Raw genomic sequence first — 20,190 nt, forward strand, 5'->3', positions numbered from 1 at the left:
TCCAACCTGGCCTTGAACACTGCCAGGGATGGGGCAGCCACAGCTTCTCTGGGCACCCTGGGCTCATCTCAGTCTCCCCTCAGGCAGGTTAAAGCCATTCCCCTTGTCCTGTCCCTACAGGCCCTTGTCCAAAGCCCCTCTACAGCTTTCTTGTGGCCCACGTTTAGATATCAGAACACTGTTATAGGTCATCACTGGCTTGTGATTTGGCTTTTGGATGGGAAGACTCGAGGTTGGTTTTATAACTGTGGCTTTGGCTTCCCAGCTGCCCATATTGGTGCCAGAGCTGCTGTATCTCCTGCTTTCCTCCTCAGAGAAGGTTCAAAGCTCATCCAGACACAGCTCTGAGCTAATCCAAACATAGTTTTGGATATACAGCTGGACCTGGACCTGGAATGGCTTCTGCTCTCATGATTTCAGTTGACTTTATCTAGTTTTTAATAGCATGGTTTTGTCACCACCTTTGCAATCGCATGTCCCTGTGACCAGGAGAGCATCACGGAGCCCTTTGCTCAGCCCATCCACAGAAGGCTCACACCGCAGGGGGAAAGCCTCAAAAGTTTTGTACCCAAATAGTTTCTGTCTCCATTTGGGGCCCATTATTCTCCTCTCCCACTGCAAACCGTAGTTTTCAGGCCCTGGTTCATTTAAAGCACGCTTAATTTCAGGCTGGGTGCGTAATCCCCTTGGAATCAATGGGAGTTAAGCATTCGCTTAACTGCTTCACTGGGTTGGACCTGGAGCAGACAAGCCAGACAAAGAAGGGATGAAGGAGAGATTGTGATTTTCTCCTGGGAGAGGCAGCCATGAGAATCCATCTCCTTGAATTATTACCTTGCTTCTGTCTTGCTAGATGGGATCCTTCCTCTCTTGTAGCTGCTGCTCTTAGCCTGGGGTACCTCTTAATCAGTCAGTGGTGTCCGGGGAGGAGGAGAAAACCTTGGTGGCTCAGAACTCTCGCAGCTGGAAGCATGTGCATCTGCACACGTGCATGCAGATGTGCTTTAAAGGGAAGCAGCGAGTTACGATGGATGGGAATACAAGCAGGAAATCCTCTTCCACTGCGCAAACCTGGCCTCTTTCCAGATACTATGTCATCACTTTTTGCCTATGTTAAAGAACCTGACCTTCTGCTGCCTTTGCTTGCAGCGAGTTTAAATTACTTAAGACTTCTTTCCAGATGCTGTTTTCTTAAATTACTCACTGAGAAAGCCTAAGTCAATCTACATATTAAACATCCCAGGGATTGGAGTCCAAGTCAATGTGGCTCATGACAGTCCTAGGAAACCAAATCTCTCTCCCTATGAGCCTCAGCCCCCCGCCTTCTCTTTCTCCTTTAGCTTAAGGCGATAAAACTTTGAGGATGTAATCTGGGCATTGTCTGCCTTTTTGGATAATGTTCAACAGTAATTTTAGCAACCTCTTTATCTCCAAAATGGTCACTTTAAATTCAGCTGCTTCCTTCCCATGGGCTGGTTTGAGTTTTAGGCAGCAAAGCATCTTCCCCTGTGTGTTTCCTTCTGTTGGGACATACTCTTTTTGCCCTGGTCTATTCTCCTGTTTGTTTTCCCCTCTCCTCATTAGTGTTGTTTGGCTTTCATTATATTGGGATTTATTTACCCTATGAAAGGATTCAGCCATACAGAAGAGCTCAAATCATGTTCCAGAGGTGGGACCTGGGAGCTGTTCCCGTTTCCCCACCAGCACCCTTCCAGCATGTGTTGCTGGAAAGGATTGGGGCAAGAAGGCATCCTCTTGCAGGGATTGACACCTCCTCTCAAGATAGGTAGAACAGGATATTACCCCTCATCCCAGCCTGTTTCCCTCCTGGTTTAAGTTCATCATCATTTTGGTGTGCCTTCCAAAACGCATCCATTAGGTCAGAAACATCACTTACAATGTTCACTCCTCTCTGCTTAAAAAAGACCTCAGAAAACTGAGTCACTCCATATTTCCCCAATGTAGATGATGTTCGGGGGGGAAACTGAGCTGTTCCCTCCTTCCTTTGTAATGGCTTTTTCCTCCTCCTGACAAATGCTTTAGCATTGGTATGCAGTCTCAAATATATATTACCTTCCTCCTCACAGAGACAGAACCTGCTTCCAATAAAACTTCCCCCGAGACACCGGATCCGGCTTTGACTTTCCTGATTAAATGGCCTCTGGATTTAATTTGACAAGAGAGGGAACTGATTTAGCAGATAAAGTATCTTGTTCAAAAGGTGATGTTTCTATTGGAGCCCGATATCTATCAGGTCCCCCCCATCATGTATGGTTGGAGCCTGCTATGAAACATCGCCTTTTGCTCAGGTTTATTTATTGTGGGTTCTCTCTTTTCCTCATAGTCTTTATTAGATCTGTCTGAAGCTGTGTGATTTCATAGGCAATGGGTGTGTGTTTCTGGGGGCTATGAACAGGCTGAAGTCTCCCCTTTCCCAAAGGGGGTTCCCAAAGTGACAGGGAGCCCACACTTTGCCAAGTGTCAGGAGCTTGTCTGATGGAGCTGAGGGACATGGATCTACCCCTGGCTCAGTGTAGCAGAGATTTAGGTGCATTTCTGACTTTCCAGCATGGCTTTGGACATAACATTGCTTTTCTCTTTCTGCTGTGATTGCATCTTCATGGCTTGGGCTGGGGGGAAGGCAGGCAGGGTTCCTGCCTTACGAGGGCACAGTGAGGTTTCAGGACCGGCTGCGGAGCCCTCAGGATGGGATCATGCTGTTAGCAGCATCTCCAAGGATCAAATACTTTCCAAAGTGATGGCTGGGGGCTTTTGTCCTTGTTGGGAGCTGTTTCAAGAAGGATGGGTTTGACAGAGATTGCCTGCAGGACTTGAGCACATCCCACCCCATTCCCTTGCCAGGACCTCAGGGAGCAGCTCAGCAGCAGTAAAGAGCCGCCATTCGTGGGGTGTTAAAGCAGGGAGCATTGGTGGGGAGGGTTTGTGTGGAGCTCCCAATAAAATCCACTCATCTGCTAATGCCACCATTTGCTTAACTGTGGTGTCAGCAAGCTGTGTGTGATTGCATCCTCTCTAAGACAGGCTGTTCTCCAGCCTTGGTGGTGGCAGGTGTGGGGCAGACCTCATCCCACCCATAGCATCTCGCCAGCTCTCAGCCTCATCTCTGCCTCACACTGATGCTCTCCTCTGTGTCACGGAACCGAGGCATCAGCAAGCTCTGCCAATGGGGGTTGATGACCCAGGCAGAAATCCTTCATGTGTGAGCATCTCGACAGCCGAGCCGAGTCTCTCCCACTCGCTCTGACTGGCAGCCACTGCTTGTATATAGGTCACTGGTTCTGAAATAGCACCGAAGTCAGGCACTCGTGTCCCTGGTGTCTGCCTGCCCACAGGAGGTCTGGGAAGGAATATATGGAATGCTGAAGGAGGAGTTGTAAAAACCAAACCCATCCTGATTGCTGGTGCCTGCTTTTGGAGGGGAAATCTGTGAGGCGCTGGCACAGGGTGCCCAGAGAAGCTGTGGCTGCCCCATCCCTGGCAGTGTTCAAGGCCAGGCTGGACACAGGGGCTTGGAGCAAGCTGCTCTAGTGGAAGGTGTCCCTGCCTGTGGCAGGGGTTGGACCTGGACGAGCTTTAAGGTCCCTTCCAACCCAAACCAGTCTGGGATTCTATGATCCTCTGAAATCAACATCATTAAATGCATGTTTTGGATCCACCATAGCTTATAACCATCAATGTCTCTTCATTCTTCTTGCAACTGCTGTTGCAGCAGCCCTAGAGAAGATGTCCCTTATGTGTTCAGATGTATGTGACACGTACATGCTGCCACTGCACAACTCCTACCTCAAACCATTTATTACCATGTTACCTGATTGATGCACTGCATCCACCAGGCTCTTTCTCCATATGGGTTTTCTGCAGGGATGGAAGGAGAATGGGAATCTGTGGCCAGCTCATCCCACAGACTACCCATGAGCACTCAAAGAGCTGCCCAGCTCTTTTCAACACTAAATTATAACCTCATTAAGGTGGAAGAGTAAAGGATCATCCCTGCTAAGAGTGATCTGCCTGAGGGCTGGCTGAAAAGGAATTGCTGGAAGATGATCTACATGAATATCTCCTCTTCTGATCACCTTTCCTCGGGCACTTCTTCAGAGGGAGATATCTCCTCTTCCAGCATTACTCTCATAGGCCTTTGATCTTCAGGTATGCAGTCTTTTTTTAGGCACTCTGGTAAAGCATGATGAGGGAAACCATCAAATCCCTGGTCGTGTCACAGGTAATAGCTACTTCTTTGATTAAGGACCACCTCAGCAAGCAGAATTTCACTGGAGGAGGCATTGCTCAAGAAGATGCATTAGTGCACCTGGGCAATTTTTTGCAAGGCTAGCAAAGACTCATTGCCCTTTAGTCTGACTTGCTGTGATTTAGCTACTGGTTATCCCATACCATGTTCAAGACACAAAGGGGCAACTTTAACCCTTCATTCTTAATAGCTGCTTTAAAGAAAACAGCTTGGAAAGCTGTATTAGTATTAGAAATGAAGAAAAAGCTATTTGCCATAGGTGAAGACAAGCTGAAGATAAACATAGATGGTTCTTCATCACCAGCCACAGGGGTAGCGTGGTGGATATAAGAAGTTATGTTTTCCCTGATGCTATTCTGCTTTAGTTTGTGGTCATTTATTCAGCCATGGCCTATTCTGATGGTAAAAGATTTGGATGACTTGCCCTCGTGTGTCTTTGTGATATTCAGACTGAAAGCTCTGCATCAAATTGGCCATTGCATTGGTATCAGGAAATATCAGCTCAGCTTAAAGACCTCTACCTTGATAAGCAAAGGCACTGGAAGATGGACAATAAGGCAACACAAAGTTATTGCAGGTTAATGAATGTATTCTTACAATGGTAGTTTGCATAGCCTGAGGAATTAAGACTTCACCTTGATAAACCAGGGCTGGGATCCATCTCACCATAACTAGATGTCTCCATCTAATCCAGACCTCTAAGTGGTTAAATGGTCTGTAGAGACAAAAAGTGGACTCCAGAATGCTTCATCTTAACTTAAATCAGACTTCTGGAATAACATGGCTGAAGAAAGCCATGAAGCTTCCTGAAAGTATGAAGCAAGCCCAAAATAACTACCACTGAGGGGGATAAATATGCCTTAGAGACTTAAGTCTGTGGTTTTGGTTTAGTTACTCCCTCTTTATGGACTTCCTTTTCCTTTCCTGATGTCTTGTCTCTTTAGGATGTTAAGCTCTTCTCTGCAGGCACTGCCTAGAGTGTAAGCAGCCACCAGCTCAGTAGGGTCAGGATTCAGCTGGGATGAACCACACAGCTCCCTTACTAACAATGATGTGTTAATGGGATGCTGTGAGGTGACAAAACAGTGGAAGAATTGGTCAAAAGAGGAACAAGAACCCCTCATGTCCATGTCCTGGACCAGTGTCTCTGAAGGTGCCTTGACAGTCAAGGGCCCAGTGATGGGAAAGGCGAGGAAGAGAAGCCTGCATGGCTTGATAGTTACTATACAGAGAGTGCTGAGAGTAGCAGCAATAGAAACCACAGAGAAGACTGGAGCAAGAGGTGCTGCAGAAGAAGAGAACAAGTGGGATCCTCGCAGCTGCACCCAGGTCCATGCCTGCTTGAGCAGCTTTTTACCACCCAATAGAGAGCTGATAAAATGTCTAATGCCCATTATCACCAACATTTCTTAATTGCATCCTTATGGGAGCGTTTTGCAGTGGCATCATTAACAGTATCTGCTTCAAAGAAGGGTTGTATGAAGTTACTATGGCCACCATGAAATAACATCTCCAAAGTTCATCAAACCTGATTGAAAATCTCCCAGCGTTGCACAGAGCTTTGATTTATGGAAAGCTGCTGATTCTGGACTGTTGCAAGCAGCAGCATTGCTTTTGGAAGGGAGTTTGTATGTACATGTGTATGCACATCCCCACACGTGTTTGTGCAGTGAGCCTGGTGCTCCTTCCTGCCCCCAGCCTCTCGCTTCCACTCCATCTCATTGCAAAGTCCAGCTTGAGAGTGAATCGTGCTTGTCTTTGGGAGAAAGAACACGTGTTTCTGCAAAGCAGGAATTAAGGAAGGCAGAAGCATACAACCCATCCCCACTGCAGCCACGGAGAGCCATAGCCTGCATTAAAAGCAGCAGCGTTTGGTGAGAGCAAAGCAGAGAGGCCAACATGATAGATAGGAGCAATTTTCTCCTCTGTCATCTCTGACTACCTCTTTACAAATGTAGTTCTTCTTGCTTGTTTCAAATGCTGTTGAGGCATTGAGAACCTTCAGTAAATAATGACCAGTCCCTGTAAACGGAGGAATAAATGGGAGTCGTGCCTCAGTGATGGCTCCCAGAAGGCTCCCCATAAAGGAAGGAGAGGATAGGGGACAGCCATGCCTCTGAGGGCTGTTGTTCTGGTTTCACTGGGAATTCAGCTTAGATCAAGGGAAGGTTTTGCCTCCATTTGTCTTTTCCCAGATCCATAACCCCCAGGCTGTTGGTCCATCTTATCTGACTTCCCGGTGACTTGACGTCCACCCCATCTGGCTTTCCAGTGTGGTGAAGTTGTTCCCCCCTCCTGTTCCTTGCACAGAGCTAGTGATCTTCCACAGCCCTCTTTGATCTGAGCCTCTCCTAAAAGCATGTGGAAGGCCCTATCAAGAGAGGAATCCTCTGGGATGTGTGCTTGGAAGGCACGATGGCAGTGCAAAATGAGGCTGTCAGGAGTGGTTTTGTCACTCACGCGAAGCACAAACACTGCATCCTGGCTTGTCATGTCACGTTTGGGGTGAATTTCCTCTGGTGGGAGATGCCAGGCTGTTAACTAGGGAGACCACAGTCCTCAGTTTGTCCAGGGGGCAGGCACAGCACAGATGCTGTCAGCTTTCAGATGTACCTCTATGGGGATGCTTGGGAGATGAGATGGAGGTGAGGCCGTCTGTGAGTTGGAATTACTACTTGCATATAATAGGCACTATGTTCATTACAGTGTTGTTACCTGGGTGCTTTGCTGGCTGCCTTTTGCATTCATTGCCTGCCTTTCATCTTTTATTTAGACCATGTTTACTTTCTGTTCTATTTTTATGCAGCACCTATTACCTGGGGACAGGCCAGAATGGTGCTTCAAGCTTTCTTCCAGTGGGAAGAGAGAGCTGGGCTGGTTCAGCCTGGAGAAGAGAAGGCTCCTGAAGGGGAGACCTTAGAGCAGCTCCAGTGCCTGAAGGGGCTACAGGAAACCTGGAGAGGGGCTTGGGACAAGGGCCTGTAGGGACAGGCCAAGGGGAATGGCTTTAACCTGCCCGAGGGGAGACTGAGATGAGCTCTTAGGCAGAAGCTCTTCCCTGTGAGGGTGCTGAGGCGCTGGCACAGGGTGCCCAGAGAAGCTGTGGCTGCCCCATCCCTGGCAGTGTTCAAGGCCAGGTTGGACACGGGCTTGGAGCAAGCTGCTCTGGTGGAAGGTGTCCCTGCCCGTGGCAGGGGTTGGAGCTGGAGGAGCTTTAAGGTCCCTTCCAATTCATGGTTCTGTGAAGCTCTAATTGAATTATCTTGACTGGGGCTTTACGAGCCAGGTCACATCCAGGGAGATAACAGCATCAAACTCCCTTTCTTCAAAAGCAAGTTCAAAGAGATCTGGCTGACTATCGTGATCCAGCATCATGCCAGAAGCGTCTGCTTAGACTGTGGCCAGCAGAGCTCTGTCCCCACAGCAGAGTGATCCCCCCAGGGTGGCTGATGATAGACATATGTCTGAAGTAACCAGCCAAGTTTGCCATCTCCTCGTTACCCAGCTGGAGCTGCAGGAAGCCCAAGGATGCCTGCAAAACATGCACTAACGAGGCCAAAATCAGTGCTGAAGAGTTCTGTTTCCAACCGGGTCTCCTTGTAGCCCTACTTCATGCTGTGTGCATAGTCCTGTGCCCTGGGGCGGTGGGTAGGTGGAGAGCCCATTCCTTCTCTCTGCCTGGTCCTGGGAGATATGAAGGCAGCACAACAGGTCTGAGGGAGGGAAAGGCTGCTGGCATTTATTTCCTAGGAAGCAGGCAGCGTGGTCTAATCCTGCACCTCTTTTCCTCTTTCTTTCTTCAGTTCCCTTCCCTTCAATTCATTCATCTCCAAGCAAGCTTTCCCTGTTTACAACCTCTCGAAAGCACTTACAAATGATATATCAACAGGAATATTAATTGCACATGCAGCTTATTCCATTTATAACGTTCATCTCACAGCGAGCATCACCTAGAGTCCACTCATGACATATTAATAACATAAATGACAGTCTTGACATTTAGAGCACTCTTTCTAAATGACTTCTCCCACTCCCAACCTTGCTCGTATTGGTTCAGGAGAGAGCATTCTGTCACAGCTTTCTGATGGAGAGGGTAATACACTTAATAGATACCATAGAGCTATAGTGGGTATCAGTATCAATATTTGAGTCTGTTGTGACTGCAGGTATGTAGATTGGATGCCTATGGAAAATGATCTATCAACACACCAGTCCTCATTTACATCTGTTGCATTATTTAAGGATGAAGGGCTGTCTTTAAAGTTATGTTGGTGATGTCTGGATTTACAGAGCAGGTTCTGGTGTGCCTGGTGTAGACTGAGGAGTCCCCAGCAGCTTTGTTTCAGCCCCAGAATACGTATGGGTGAAGTGGAGATTTTCCATTATGAAGTGTTCAGAAATGTCATCCAACTCAGAATCTGTGGAATGCAGTCCCTTTCTTCACCAGCTTTATGGAGCTGGGGATGGCGCAGGACTCATCTGTGGGCGCATGGCATCACAGAGAGTTTGATGGATTGGAGCGTGTTAAGAGGAAAGCAACAGAAAGGGGCATAAGAGTTGAGGAGGCTGATTTATGGGAAAGGATTAAAGGAAATCAATGTAGAGGGAGAGCTGTCTCAGGCTCTTGTGCTTCAACGAGTTCCAGGATTTTCCCTGTCTGATGTTCTTAAGGTCCTTTCCAACCCTAACTATTCCGCGGTTCTATGGGTTTTCAGCTCTCATCCTAACTGCCTGATGTCCTTCTGAGAGGGAAATGCTTTGGTCCCACCCTGCAGATTCCAGACTTGGGGAAATCAGGCTGTTTTCCGGAGTGACACAGAAGACAAGAAGCATCCTGTCTCTTCCCAGATGGAGCCAGCCTGCCCTGTGCCTTTCCCTCTAACTGGCCATCATAAGGACTTGCTGAGGGCCAGATTCTATTGGGAGAAAATTCCCTTATGCTGAGATTTTGAGTGTCCCCAGGAAAGCCCTGAGGGTGACAGAGCAGGAGCCGGTGCTTCCCACAGTGTGCATGCAGGGGTGAACAGGGCAGAGATGATGTAGTGGGGGTCCTGGCTCAGGTCAGAGCTGCAGACATGGCTTTCACAACAGCACCCATGGGACAATGAAGGGTTTGCTGGGAGGAGGGAGCTAGATTCCGTCCTTAATGCTGGGGCAGTTCATGGTGGGGGAGGCTGGGGCTGTGTCTGCTCCTCTGACCTTGCAAATACTTGCTCTTCCTGTCGTGTTTTCTTTCAAAGCCCTTCACAGAGCCAGCACCGTATCCATGGCAATCAGGGGTTTCCTACTTGTGGCTTTCATGGCCAGTGAGGACCTTCTGAAGATGCAGAGTTCCAAGGGAAGCTTGGATTTTCCTGCCTGGAAAGCCACAAGTTCTATTAGAGGAATGCAGGAGAAATCAGGCATGCAGCTCTTTCACCGTTCCTGATTGTGCCTGGGAGAGCGTCGGCTTCAGAGCTACACATAAAACCCTTGCAGGCGCACAAGGGGCTAAAGGATTGCCCTGCACACACAGAGGAAAATATTGTGACACGAAAAATACTGTCTGGGAGCTGCAAAAATGGCAGCAGTGATTTTCTTCAGCAAACAGTGATGCAACCACTCATTAGCAGGCTAAATTTGTCACCCAAAGAGGCATCAACATGCGTTTTCTGGAGCACTTAGGAGGCACCAAAGCAAAACCATGGTTTTGCTGCCTTTTCCCAGCTTCTGACTAAAGGTGAATTCAGCAGCAGAGCTTGGGTGGCAGAAGCCATCAGTTCTGTTTTGCTCAGGGATGAATGTGATGCCTTGGGAAAAGCATTTTAGCTCCTTCACAGTTGTAGTCTCCTCATCCCTATCCTTCTCCTCCCTCTTTTTACAACTGCCTTGGAAATGAAGATAGAAGGAAAAACAATATTAAATTAATTAACCCTAATTAAAATAAATAATAATATCATAATTTTATAATAGAGAGAATGGGTTTAAACTGAAACAGGGGAAGGTCATGTTGGAAATAAGGAAGAACTACATTGTGAGGGTGCTGAGGCGCTGGCACAGGATGCCCAGAGAAGCTGTGGCTGCCCCATCCCTGGCAGTGTTCAAGGCCAGGTTGGACACAGGGCTCGGAGCAAGCTGCTCTAGTGGAAGGTGTCCCTGCCTGTGGCAGGGGTTGGAGCTGGATGATCTCCTGCATTGCCAGTATGACACGCTCTATCACATTATACCACGGCAGGAGTAGCAGCTAACGCATCATGTTCTCCCTGTCACCACTAACATGGAGTGGCATTCCATATTATGTACTGTCACGAAGTCGTGCCATTAAACATTGGAAACATAAGAAAACCCCCACACAATTAAAACAATCCTGAGTGAAAATAATCAATTAAAAATATATTCAAATAGAACATTTTCTTCCAGAAAACGAACTCAGTTTTGTTTGCAGACAAATTGCTCTTGGAGCTGTTAGAATTTCCTGAAGATCTTTGTCTCCCCTTCAGTTATTTCCTCTTCTTGGAGATCCTGACAATGCTGTTCACACCATCGCAGTGGAGACGTCGTGTGCTGCCAGGAGCCTGTCGTGCTGTAAAACCCTGCAGGAGACAGGTAAAACATAGGTTTTGCTGTGATGCTGCTGGAGGAGATGAATACTGTCCTCTCCGGCTATACGCCTCTACGCAGTGTAGAGCCTGGTTAGAGACATATATCCAGGTGAAACCTGCAAGGTCTTGTCTCCTCTCAGTTTCCATGCATGACAGCTTACCTCTATTCATTATCTCAGGAGATCTGTTCTCCTTTGATGCCAGGAAGACGTGCAGCATCACAGTGCCACTATGAACACTGGTATAACCTGGAGCTTGCCTGTTAGAGAAACGTTTTGCCTTCGCGATGTCAAGGCTGATTGAACACATGGAGGTGTTACTGCCTCCTTTGGCAAGTTGTCTGAATGGGGGACTCCTCAGGCTGGGTTTGGGATAAGGGTTTCTGGTGTAACTGGGGAAAGGGGCACTCAAAACCAGTGGGGACAGAGCTATTAAAAGGCTGCTTCAGCTTAGGCAGCCAAATTCCTGAAGTCTGTCGATGAAAGAGCATCCCTTCAGTAGGGGAATCATAGAACCATAGAATAGTTAGGGTTGGAAAGGACCTTAAGATCATCCAGTTCCAACCCCCCTGCCATGGGCAGGGACACCTCCCACTAAACCATGGCACCCAAGGCCTCGTCCAACCTGGTCTTGAACACTGCCAGGGATGGAGCATTCACAACCTCCCTGGGCAACCCATTCCAGTGCCTCACCACCCTCACAGGAAAGAATTTCCTCCTTATATCCAATCTAAACTTCCTCTGTTTAAGTTTTAACCCATTACCCCTTGTCCTGTCACTGCGGTCCCTAATGAAGAGTCCCTCCCCAGCATCCCTATAGCAAGAGGATCCAAGTCCTCCTCTGGAATCACCCCATCAACTGCAGAGGGGCCATGGGGGGACCTTTTGCCCCAAGCACCCCCTAGCTCCCATCCTGGTCTGTGCAGGGAAGCGCAGGAGCGGGTGTGATGTCTCTCCCCAACCAGAGCAGCACAACATTGAGATGTACAGTGCAAGCAGGAGAGCCAAGGGACCAGGCTGGCCCATGACCAAGCAGTTACAAAACAGCCATCAATAAACCGAGCCTGGAAATGAGAGGGTCTTGGAGCTTGGAGGAGTGAGGTCCTGGAACAGGCTCCAGCAGGAGAGGTGGCGGCGAGAAGCCCACGTCGTTTCAAATGGAGCTTTATGAATAGGTTTTATTATGTGGCTGCCAGCAATAGCAAGGGCTGAATTGATGGCTGGGAAGGTTTCTTTCAAGGCGTTCTGGTCTTTGCTCCGTGCTTTGCGTTCTCCTGGGATATTTTAAGGTGCCCTTCAAAGGATGGCGTTCAGAAAGCGAACTCTGTCACGCTGGGATTTCTTTGCTGTGTATAAAGAAACCCTGAAAGAGTTTTAAATGTTTGTGTTAGTTTATGCTCGACGGTTGCTGTCAGACGGGCAGGAAAGTTGAGTCTAGTCTTGCTGAAGTCCTGCTGGTCTTCTGACGTGCCTGTTGGGAGAGAGGCTTTAATGTCTGCACTCCTCAAGCGAGTTCATTGTTCAAAGGATTTGAGGTAGGCAGAATCTGGGAGAAGAATAAAAACTACATCATGAACCCATCTACCCTTTGCCTATATTATAAAGGCAAATATGCTTTCTTTCCTTTGTAGCTGTCTCATTTAGGTGACTCATAGAAATGTCTTAATCTTTTTATTGATTACCTTTGCACTTATCTTTATCTTTCATTTACTTTGTTAAAAGCTGAGTTCTTCCCAGTCTTATCTGGTCACCAGTTTATGAAACTGAAATCAGCGCCTGACTCATGATAAAGAATATTGTCACTCCAGAATATATTTATGTCAGGATGCAAATACACTTATATACGTGATACATATATAGGAATATGCATGTCCCCTTCATGTGGTTAATCATACATATTCTTGCACCATGGTGGCTACTAATATATACTTACAGATGACTATAATTCACATTTTAGTAGGAAGGAAGGTCATTTTCTGTGTTACATCAGGCTGTGAACCAAATTCCCGTGGTGCTTCAGCACTGACGGCAAAGCTGTAACTAAACTCTGTGTAACCTCTGGGTTGTAAAGGATGCCAAACCCAATGCAGTTAGGAATTTGTAAAGGTGATTTCCCAGGTGCAGGTGATGTACATCTTCTGTGCCAGCATTCATTTGGCACCAAAACTGCAGTGTCCTTGTGGATTAACTGTAAGAGTGTATTGCAAGACAGAACAAAATGGATTATGCCATCGATTCCTAGCAAGCACGTCCCCCATGGCGAGGCAGGTTAGAGGAAGCTGCCTTTGAGCTCTACTCAGCCTCTCTCTTTTTCTGCTGGAAATGCAATAAGAACCAATAAAAGCCTCACAGCAAAGGCCTGGCATATTCCAGCAGTATTTTTGGTGGGAGGAAGGGATCTGAATACAAGAACTTCCAAGGGTGGCTTGGCTGAGGATGCTTCAGGGGTGCTGCTGAATCACAGCAACCCAGGGCTGGTGATATTGGCTTGATCTAAGTGTATGTTTGTGTTTCTATAAGCAAGGGAGCAACATAAAGAGCTTTATTTACCAAAATCAATAAACTTGCTAACTTGGCTTTCTCTATCAGGAAAGATTCGTAACTAATCCTTTCTCCTTCACCTTGGAGGCAGGCCAAGCACATTTATTACAGAATAGGAACCTTTCTGCATCATTAAAGCAGTCATATGGACAGGACAGCACCCTGCAGATAGCAGTGTCCAGCTACCAACACAGATATATCGGTGCCCACCCCATGGAGGACATACTTATCTGTGAATTCCCAAAGTAAACAAGAACCAAAGAAAATCCTTGGAGAGCTCAAGGATTCAAGGACCAGGCACCAAAACGAGCCTTGCTGCCCAATGGCCCTTAGTAGGTTCTGTGTTTCGTGTGCACATACACAGGGATGTGCATTTGCAGAAGAGTTCCTGTGCTGGCTAAGCCTGGATATTGAGGATGCTCTCAAAGGTGCAGCAGTTAATAGGAGATTTAGGGTGCTGGGGCTTTGGACAGAGGTGGGTGAGAAGCTGCTGGAGGGAGGGCAGTTGGTTACAGAGGATGAACTGTTCGCTTAGAGCAGGTAGAGATGTCTGCAATACACTTGGCTTTTTAAGGCTGAGCTTTGTATCCAACTCTATCAGCCGTTATGGTGAGGAATTCATCTCCTTTTGTTCCGGACTGATCTTTGTGTCTTCAAGAAAGACAATAGGGAGATTATTTGTTTTAAACAATAATTTAAGAGTTCAGTGAACACAGATTGAGCAACAATAACGTGGCAAACAAAAAGGGACTTGATGTATGAGACGGATAAAGGTTCCTGGCTAAGGGAAGGTATACATCTAGCACAATAGGCCAGGATGATCGTGTATTACCCAGCTTAAAAACCCTTGTGCTTATTCTTTATTTTAGAGGGCAATTTCAGATGAAATCCTGGCTTTGCTAAAAAACAAATCAAAACTCAGTGGTTTAATCTTTGTTCTCAATGGGGCTAATTCCTACTTCCTGAAATTTAAATAGAGGTTTTTATAGTTGTTGGAAATGGAGGAACAGAATCACTAAAAGGGAGAAGACGGGATAGAGGAGGGATGGGAGCCCTGCCATGGGTTTTAAGAGGGATGTTTCAAAGGGGAGCTGGGCTGAGTTTTATAAGTGAGGGTCAGGGGACAGCTTCCTTGCACAAAGAAAGACTCTGGTCCTTATTGCACCAGGTTACAGACAGCAGCAATCTCTCCTGCTTTAGGTCAGGTTGGAACAAGTGCCTTTGAGCCTGTTTCTGCTCTGTCCCACACCACTCTTTCAAAAGCCTCAGGGAGCAAGAAAGTTGCTCACAGCCTTTTGTTGGAAAAGTGTTGTGCCTGGTTCTGGACAGAGAACGGTTAAAGGGCAGCCTAGAAATCATCAGCAACACATCAGAGGAGTTCTTTTCCCTTTCCATTCATCAATCAAAGAATCTGGTGTAATTGGTCTTTAGCGGGATGATTTATTCACAGTGTTTTAATGTGACCTAAATCCAATCTTACTCATCATCAGCAACCATTGTTCTTGGCGCTCGTTTTAATCAGATGTCTCACTAATCCAGACTGATTGTCTAGTGGCTTCCACACATGCCGAGGCAGGGTCCTTCAGAGCTAAGGAAAAATCCAGGAAAAGTTCTTTTCTTTGCAGTCATCTTGAGCTGGACCTCATATACCGAGTATTCCTTAGCTCTAGGACACTCTTGTTGGATGATTCCAGCCCAGGATCTCATTTTTGTTCAGCTGGGATGCATCCCTCCTCTGTTAGCCGTCAAAGTTGGGTTTCACCCCAGGTCCTCTCATTGAATGAAGTAGTGAATCATTCTAGTTATTTCAAAGATGTATTTTGGGATGGAGGAAGTGTTTCTGAAGGGCATCGGAGCCAGCTGAACCACCCCAGTATTGTAGGGGTCTGAATTTAAGGGAATCTTTCCATTATCCTTGTGCAATTCAGATGAAGCCAGGAAAAAGAGCCCCAGACTGCTGGGACGTTGCTGGATGTGTCATCCTGCAGCCAGCTTTAGGTGGAGAAGTGGCAAAATTTGGCACTTCCTCCTTTCTTAGTGCTCAGTTTTGCAGCTTTACAGACATCCTTTGTTGGTGCTTTTGAAGCAACATGAAGGCTGAGAATCAAACAAGCTTTGACTAAAGGGAACCCAGACTGTAGGAGATCCCACTTCGAAGAGGCAGAGAACTGGGGGAGCTTCACTGGCCCAGTTAGCCCAGAACAAGAGCTGGTGGTGGGATCCAAGTGGTGGGAAACCTGCCAAGGAGGAGCTGACATCCTTCCCCTCCCTGCTGCTAACAGGGAGCATGGAGAGCGGGCAGCCGCAACACTGCAGCCTTGGTGGCAGTTTGGGGGAAAATGGGATGCTGATGAGTGTTTTGATTGGAAGTGACAGCAGATCCCGATCTAGGTTGTGTGTGGGGGGGGTTATCTGAGGGGTTTTTGTTGTTTTCTTTTTGTACCATGAATCTTCGCTCAGGAGGGGGCCACGGTCCTGTTCTAACACACTGCTGCCTGCATAGGTGCAGCGAAAGGCCATGCAGATGGAATGTCTTCTTCAAAGAAGCACAGGCTGCTTTTGGAATGGTTTTCTTTCCTCCTTTTTCACTTTTTAACCCCACACTGTAACAGAACTGACCTTGCGAGCCCCAGGCCACCCTATGACTGTGCAGAACAAGCTCAGGCCTCCAGGTTCAGTTCCTGGTGACCTGGATGTCATTTCTACATAGCATCTTCCAACACAAATGTCTTCTCTCTAATTTCCCCATGTCCTTCACTCCTTGCTCTGCCTCTGATATTGGGTATGTGGCTATTGATCAATATAGATAAGAATAAATAGGAACAACAGTGAGCGCTTGAAGTCCTCAGGGGTTCATCCTGGTGTGCTGAGTGCCCTGTCTGGTTTGCTGCAGCTTTACCTATGTGAACACCCATTAGCTTTGGTGAGCATTGTCATTTTGCACAGCTCACAGCTCTGCACCATTCAGAGCTGACTCCCCACATTCCAAGCTGTCTCTCAAAGGTATCAAGAAGTGGTGTTGCCAGTTTGAGGCAGGGGAAACTGAGGCACAGGGAAGGAACCAGCTCTGAAGGTATGAAAGTCATTGGTCATGAATTCAGTGTGAGAGATGGGGCTGAAATAGAGACCAGCCAGGTGAGATGACCTCCTAGCTGTCTCAGGGGTTAGTAAAACCTCTGTGCACAGTGAGATGAACCTTTCTGCTTCTGCAAAAGTGTTTTCCATTGAGAAATGCTCTTGTAGGCTCTGATGCAGACATCCCATCAGACAGTGTGTATGTGGACTTGCGCTCTCCTTGCACCCAGACCCCGTTTGTATGCTCTTGCCTGGCTTTGGGGAGGTGGATGTGGGTTGCCCAAGCCAAGGTGGGATGAGGTCTTTCAAGTCCTGCAGGTGAAAACAATTCCCTGAAAGCCTCTGTCCTTCATCAACCACAGAGGCTTGGCAGATGTTTGCCGTTAAGATGCGCAGGGTATAACACTGACCTCAGCATCAATTCCCATCATGAACCGGGAGCTCAGGTGCTTCATTTGTTTATGCTGAAAAGCATTTCCATTCACCTTTGAAATAACGTCCCTTTCCCTTATGCCCACCCCCATGGCTTGAGACATGCTTTAAATTCCCTCTCCCTTCTCTTCCCCAGCCACTGCTCCACCGCCTCTGTGATCGGGTAGCTGTGTGCATGCATTATTGGCCATCTGATAGTCCTGCCTAATATGATAGCTTGGCTAAGTACTCTCTGCATGCTTAATGCTGCAATTATTATTCTGCTGGGCATCTCCAGAAACTTCTCGCAGTTGGATGAGGCTGGTCTTTTACCTCGGCTCCATTAACAAGCATCTTCATCATCCTGAATGCTGTAACGGCCTACAGGGCATGTGCCTCCTGGAGATGCTCCTGTTCTCCCCCTGTGGAGAGGATGGAAAACCTCCTCTGAATACAGGGGCTTCTCATATTAGTCATGATCTGCCCAGGAATCTCAGAATAACATTGCTATTGTTAGCATGGCACTTCCCACCCTCCCTTGTGCCTGGATGGGGGCAAGGAGGCAGCTCCCCCACCCTTCTCTCAGCAGCAAGCCTGTCCTATGTGATTCATGTTACATGTAACATACATTCATCATACATGCCCAGCTGAATATTTAATGGCAAAGCACCTCTTTCAGTGCCCGGCTCTTTGGCCATGAGCACACCAAAAGCTCCTGCTTTTGTTGGACTATTGCACTGTCAAGCACAAGGAAGGTGAGAAATACTTTCAGCTCATCCTTTCTAGGCCAGCATCTTTTTATCCATCCCCTTATGCCTCATCATGGACAAGGCATTGCCATGGCCAAGCCGAGCTCCATACCAGAGGTTTGGAGACAGGATTCATGGACCAGTACATTTGCAGGTGCTTGGATCCACATTAAGTGTGTTTCCATGGCTGGGGATCATTTGAGGGCTGGGTGGCTCCATCCTGGAGGCCTCTGAGCATTGCATCACCCTCAGGAGCATTGCATCACCCTCAGCATCCCTGTGGAAGGTCTTAAAAATGGTCTATACTGATTGTTTCAGAAGGGGCTGCAGGATGAAATGATGGTTCAGCTCCTGACAGAGGAGCTTGGTTTGACAGGTTGTTTTCAGCTTGAAAGCACAGAGACAAATATCCTGCCAGTGTTTGTGCGAGCTGCTGCCAAGCTGGGACATGCTGGTACCCAAAGCCTCCCCTTTGCTCACCATAAGCAGCCCCATTTGCTGGGTGTGCAGCAGCCTTGCAGCAAGCCACCAACAGCATCGTGCCAAAGTGGCTGCAGCTTCCACTGAACCCTCCATCACCTTAATGAAGCCTTGTTCCTGGTGACAGCAGCACTTCAGATCGTGTCAGGCACTTTCAAGACACAGCAGAAGCCACTGCCTGCCTGAAGATACAGATTGAGTCCATCTCACCCTGGAAATCAAACTTGGAGGAGGAGGGGAGAGTGCTGCTGCTTCCCATGGCTGCAGTGGGATTCATGGACCAGCATGTTTGCAGGCTGATGCTGTGGGAAAGGTCCGTGTCCTTGGAGCAAGTCACATTCCTCATGGCCAAAACTCTTCCAGGAAGCAATAGTGATTAGGAGCCACTGGTGTGTGTTCCTCCCTTCCCGCATCTGCCTCTGGCTCTGGGCAGATTAATAGCATGGACTGAATGTTTTCTGTTGGTTTATTCATTCCTCGGCTTGTTTCGTCAATTGAGCAGCTCTTGTTACCCCAGAAGGAGCTCGGGGAATGATATATGGCCCTGACAGCAAGATGAAACATCCCATTTGCTGCGCCCTGTCTCCAGAATTCAGACAGCGAAGGCACAGAGAACAGTAATAACAGTCACACAGCAAACAGAAAACAGATACTTTTCATCTTCAGTTCATTTCTTTAGGGGAAAAGGGCAGGGGGAGAAAGGGAAGGGGAAAACAGAGGGAGAAGAAGAAATGGACTGGAAAGGGGAGAAGCCGGGGAAGAAGTACCAGAGGGGGGAAATGAGGAGTTATTAACACTTGATTTTAAATGACATCAAAGTCAGCTCAGGGTTAGCAGTTTCTCTCTCATAAGAGGAGCTGAGGAGCTGAGGATGGTACAACTGGGAGCCTTTGCTGGTGCACGACCCGATTGCTTGTGCTTAAGGCTGCTTTAAGTGGCATTTCCTGACAAATAGGGGTTTTTTTTTTGGAATTGCAGCTGCTCCGGGCTGAGTGGGAGCTCAAGATGTGTGGGATGGATTTGAATGCAAAGTGAGCCCGGGTGGCAGGTACCCAAGGCTTTGCCTTGCTGCTGCTTCTGTGCCAGAGAGCAGCAGATGGGAGAAGAGCTGAGAGCAGCTTTGGAAAGGCAGAGCTGCTTTGGTCTAGCTGTGATGGGCTGAGCTGCTCTGGGCTGGAGCTGGTTGTTAAAGCTAAGGCATCACGGGGTGCGCCTTCACCCTCCTGCAAGCTGGGGGACTAGAGCACCAGCTGCTTTGCCGGAGGATAAGCTCCTGTTCCTGGGTTTCAACCCTTTCCTGGTCCCAGGAGGAGGCTGTGATCCTCTTTCACTTTGAGTTGGGCTGGCAATGAAGGTCACTCAGCTACAAAACAGCAGTGGAAATGTCCCTCTGGTCCACCCCAAGACAGCAGCTGCATTGGGGCAGGCTCTTTCCACTGCCCCTTCTGATGGCAATTTGCATCGGGACACCTAGGAAGAGGGGCAGAAGAAGTGGAGATCAGAGCATCATCACTGTCTGGACACTTGAAGTCTGGCCCAGAAGTGAGGGATGTGACAGGTCTTTACTTGCAGTAGGTTACACCATTTTTTCATTGTGGAGGAAGCCATTCCCAAGAGATTGGGGAGCATTCAAGCCCTTATCTTCATCCCTCTGTTTTATTCTAGTTGAAGGGGGCATTTCTCCTGGTGAACCAGCCTATGTGTTCAGTATTGTGTTAAACTGCTGTGTTTTGACAGTGTTTTTAGGATGACAGTTCACAGCATTGAATAGGGACAAAGAAAATGCACTACCCAATGGACCAATAGCCCGTTGTCTGAATCACTTGAGTTGCCTTTGTCTTTTCCTCCCTTGGTGTTTGCAGCATGTCCTAATTCATCACAGTCACTGATGTTTATTCTTATTAGGGTAACACCGAGACACCTCAGCCCAAGATCAAGCCAAGTGGTGCTGGATGTTTGATGCCCTAATGAAACAGATGTATTCTCCTCCACAAAGAGCTGATCAGTTGAAGGGTGCCATGAGGAGCCACAGATGGAGACAGGCACACGGGCTGTGTGGGGCAGCGGTGGAATTGTTTTCTTCTATA

This window comes from Pezoporus occidentalis, unplaced genomic scaffold (genome assembly GCF_034315485.1).
Source record: "Pezoporus occidentalis ecotype Australia unplaced genomic scaffold, CSIRO_AGI_Poc_V1 ctg153, whole genome shotgun sequence".
Lineage (NCBI taxonomy): Eukaryota > Metazoa > Chordata > Aves > Psittaciformes > Psittacidae > Pezoporus > Pezoporus occidentalis.